Source organism: Harmonia axyridis, chromosome X (assembly GCF_914767665.1).
Source record: "Harmonia axyridis chromosome X, icHarAxyr1.1, whole genome shotgun sequence".
Classification (NCBI taxonomy): Eukaryota; Metazoa; Arthropoda; class Insecta; order Coleoptera; family Coccinellidae; genus Harmonia; species Harmonia axyridis.
The window spans coordinates 34,783,293-34,788,292 of NC_059508.1; the positions used below are offsets into that span (position 1 = coordinate 34,783,293).

Sequence of the window (5,000 nt, forward strand, 5' to 3'; positions counted from 1 at the left end):
CGCCTACTAGGGCCGATTTCTTCGGACTCCGATCAGAAAATATACCGATGCATGTCGTTAACACCTAGTCCGCCTCGTCCGATCTATCTAAACAGTCTCGACGCACCCAACACTCTTTCAAAGTCGGATTACTCGGACTCAATCTGAAAATGGACCGATGCATGACGTCAACACTTAGCCCGCCTCGTCTGATCTATCTAAGCCATCTCGACCCACCCAACACGCCTTCCAAGTCGGATCACTCGGACTTCGATCTGAAAATCTCCGGACTCATTTTTATGAATATCCCCAGTCAGTAAGAACGTTATTTCGCCAATATATACCAACAATAAACCATATTCCAATAGCTGAACCAAAAATATAATTCCCGATCCAAACGTTCTGCATCGCCCAACGCGACCACCTTCCCTATATATGTCAGGAGAGCACAGGGTTCCCCTCCAGACAACACTTACGCTCTATCCCCGACTCTCGGTCGATCGATAGGCCAGGTCAGCGGTGTCTGTTTCGGCCGAAGCTCGGACTTTGGTCAAAATGTTCCGATACAAAATTTGAACCAAGATAGATACAGATATGATTCCTTCTTAAATATACGTTGATTATCGAACAGAATATGGTAAATATTTTGCGATGACCGAGGATTTCATGAATTTTTTTTTTTTTTCGAAAAAATTTTCTATTATCGGAATTTCCTCAAATTTCATTTGGTTGCCTCCTAATGCTTATTAAAAATGATAACCAACAATCAGAATCATTATTTATCATTTATTTCAATTTTTATAATGAAAAACGTTCACGTCCTTTCGCGCCTCTCGATCGTCGTTTACGTGATGCATCGGTCAGCCCTAGTTTACGTGGTGCATCGGTAAGATCGAGTTCACGTTCTGCATCGGTCTGCCCGAGTTTACGTGGTGCATCGGTAAGATCGAGATTACGTGGTGCATCGGTAAGATCGAGTTCACGTTCTGCATCGGTCTGCCTGAGTTTACGTGGTGCATCGGTATGATCGAGTTTACGTTCTGCATCGGTGTGATCTAGTTTACGTTGTGCATCGGTAAGATCGAGATTACGTGAAGCATCGGTATGATCGAGTTTACGTTCTGCATCGGTCTGGACTCTGAGATATATTTTCGACGTGAAAATGTTCCGATACAACTTTTGAACCAGGATAGTTAGAGAGATGATTTTTTCTGGGATGTACGTTGATTGGGGAATGGATTGTGGAAAATAACTTGCCATGACCGAGGTGTTCTCGAATTTTTTTTTTTTTTCGAAAAATATTTTCTGATTTTGGATTTCACTCAAATTTGATTTCGTTGCCTTCTAATGTGTTCTAAAAGAGTAAATCAGTAATCAGAATCGAAAAATATTTTTCGGATTTTTTTTTTTTTGAAAAAAAATTTTCTGATTTTGGAATTTCCTCAAATTTGATTTGGTTGCCTTCTAATGTGTTTTTAAAGCGTAAATCAGTAATCAGAATCAATATTCATTGTCGACTTTAATTTTTATAAGGAAAAATGTTCACGTCCTTAAACGCCTCCCCATCATTAGCCCGAGTCCAAGTCGATGTCAGTCCCGAGCGGACGGTGTCAGATACTACCTATCGCCCCGGTCTGGACTTGGCGAGGTATTTCGACGTGAAATGTTCCGATACAACTTTTGAACCAGGATAGTTAGAGAGATGATTTCTTCTATGTTGTACGTTGATTGTGGAATGGATTGTGGGAAATAACTTGCCATGACCCAGGTGTTCTTGAATTTTTTTTTTTTTCGAAAAAAATTTTCTGATCTTGAAATTTCCTCAAATCTGATTGCGTTGCCTTCTAATGTGTACTAAAAGAGTAAATCAGTAATCAGAATCAATATTCATTGTCGACTTTAATTTTTATAAGGAAAAATGTTCACGTCCTTAAACGCCTCTCCATCGTTACCCCGACTCCAAGACGATGTTAGACCGGAGCGGACGGTGTCAAATGCGACCGATCTCCCCGGTCTGGACTTAGCGAGATATTCCGACGTGAAATGTTCCGATACAAAAATTTAACTGTGATAGTTAGAGAGATGGTTCCTTTTGTGATGTACGTTGATTGTGTAATAGAATATGGAAATAAACTTGAGATGACCGAGGTCTTCTGGGATTTTTTTTTTTTTTCGAAAAATATTTTTCGATTTCGGAAATCCCTCAAATTTCATTGAGATATGTCCTAATGTGTTCTTAAAACTTAAATCAACAATCAGAATTAATATCCAAAAGTTATTTCATTTTTTATAAGGAAAAACGTTCACGTCCTTTCCGCTCCCAAAAAGTGAGATATCATAGAAAATATCGCTATATTTGTTGTTTACGGCCATACCACGCTGAAATTGCCAGTTCTCGTCAGAACACTGAAGCCAAGCAGCGTCGGGCGCGGTTAGTACTTGGATGGGTGACCGCTTGGGAACACCGCGTGCTGTAAGCTTTTTTTTTACGTTCTGCATCGGTCTGCCGAGATAACGTGGTGCATCGGTATGATCGAGTTTACGTTCTGCATCGGTAAGATCGAGATTACGTGATGCATCGGTAAGATTGAGATTACGTGGTGCATCGGTAAGATCGAGTTTACGTGGTGCATCGGTAAGATCCAATTCACGTTCTGCATCGGTAAGATCCAGTTCACGTGGTGCATCGGTAAGATCGAGATTACGTGGTGCATCGGTAAGATCGAGTTTACGTGGTGCATCGGTAAGATCCAATTCACGTTCTGCATCGGTAAGATCCAGTTCACGTGGTGCATCGGTAAGATTGAGATTACGTGGTGCATCGGTAAGATCGAGTTTACGTGGTGCATCGGTAAGATCCAATTCACGTTCTGCATCGGTAAGATCCAGTTCACGTGGTGCATCGGTAAGATTGAGATTACGTGGTGCATCGGTAAGATCGAGTTTACGTGGTGCATCGGTAAGATCCAATTCACGTTCTGCATCGGTAAGATCCAGTTCACGTGGTGCATCGGTAAGATCGAGATTACGTGGTGCATCGGTAAGATCGAGTTTACGTGGTGCATCGGTAAGATCCAATTCACGTTCTGCATCGGTAAGATCCAGTTCACGTGGTGCATCGGTAAGATTGAGATTACGTGGTGCATCGGTAAGATCCAGTTCACGTGGTGCATCGGTAAGATGGAGATTACGTGGTGCATCGGTAAGATCGAGATTACGTGGTGCATCGGTAAGATCTACTTTACGTTCTGCATCGGTCTGCCCTTGTTTACGTGGTGCATCGGTAAGATCGAGATTACGTGAAGCATCGGTATGATCGAGTTTACGTTCTGCATCGGTCTGCCCGATATTACGTGGTGCATCGGTCTGCCCTAGTTTACGTGGTGCATCGGTTTGGACTTAGAGATATATTTTCGACGTGAAAATGTTCCGATACAACTTTTGAACCAGGATAGTTAGAGAGATGATTTTTTCTGGGATGTACGTGGATCGGGGAATGGATTGTGGGAAATAACTTGCCATGACCGAGGTGTCCTCGAATTTTTTTTTTTTTCGAAAAAAATTTTCTGATTGTGGAATTTTCTCAAATTTGATTTGGTTGCCTCCTAATGTGTTCTAAAAGAGTAAATCAGTAATCGGAATCGAAAAATATTTTTCGGATTTTTTTTTTTTTCGAAAAAAATTTTCTGATCGTGGAATTTCCTCAAATTCGATTTGGTTGCCTTCTAATGTGTTTTTAAAGCGTAAATCAGTAATCAGAATCAATATTCATTGTCGACTTTAATTTTTATAAGGAAAAATGTTCACGTCCTTAAACGCCTCCCCATCATCAGCCCGAGTCCAAGTCGATGTCAGTCCCGAGCGGACGGTGTCAGATACTACCTATCGCCGAGGTCTGGACTTGGCGAGATATTACGACGTGAAATGTTCCGATACAACTTTTGAACCAGGATAGTTAGAGAGATGATTTCTTCTATGTTGTACGTTGATTGTGGAATGAAATACGGAAAATAACTCGCCATGACCGAGGTGATTACGATTTTTTTTTTTTTTCGAAAAAAATTTTCTGATCGTGGAATTTTCTCAAATTTGATTTGGTTGCCTCCTTATATGTTCTAGTAGCGATAATCAACAATCAGAATCAAAATCCATGGTCGGGTTTGATTTTTATAAGGAAAAATGTTCACGTCCTTTTTTACAACCCCGACTCATTGACGATGTTAGAACCGAGCCGGCGGTGTCAGATACGACCGATCGCCCCGGTCCCGATCGTCATTTACGTTGTGCATCGGTCTGCCCGGATTACGTGGTGCATCGGTATGATCGAGTTTACGTGGTGCATCGGTAAGATCCAATTCACGTTCTGCATCGGTAAGATCCAATTCACGTTCTGCATCGGTAAGATCCAGTTCACGTGGTGCATCGGTAAGATGGAGATTACGTGGTGCATCGGTAAGATCGAGATTACGTGGTGCATCGGTAAGATCTACTTTACGTTCTGCATCGGTCTGCCCTTGTTTACGTGGTGCATCGGTAAGATCGAGATTACGTGAAGCATCGGTATGATCGAGTTTACGTTCTGCATCGGTCTGCCCGATATTACGTGGTGCATCGGTCTGCCCTAGTTTACGTGGTGCATCGGTTTGGACTTAGAGATATATTTTCGACGTGAAAATGTTCCGATACAACTTTTGAACCAGGATAGTTAGAGAGATGATTTTTTCTGGGATGTACGTGGATCGGGGAATGGATTGTGGGAAATAACTTGCCATGACCGAGGTGATCTCGAATTTTTTTTTTTTTTTCGAAAAAAATTTTCTGATTGTGGAATTTTCTCAAATTTGATTTGGTTGCCTCCTAATGTGTTCTAATAGCGATAATCAACAATCAGAATCAAAATCCATGGTCGGGTTTGATTTTTATAAGGAATAATGTTCACGTCCTTTTTCGCCTATGTTCTTTTTCGACGTGAAAAGTTCCGATACAACTTTTGAACCAGGATAGTTAGAGAGATGATTTTT

General features: G+C 41.4%; 1 non-coding gene across 1 annotated transcript; it reads left to right on the plus strand.

The window, feature by feature from the left end:
- The first annotated feature begins 2,340 nt into the window (after window positions 1–2,340).
- LOC123688291 lies at window positions 2,341–2,459 on the plus strand. Its single transcript, XR_006749819.1, has one exon. It is a non-coding gene; the product is annotated as a 5S ribosomal RNA (ribosomal RNA).
- Window positions 2,460–5,000: the final 2,541 nt, after the last annotated feature.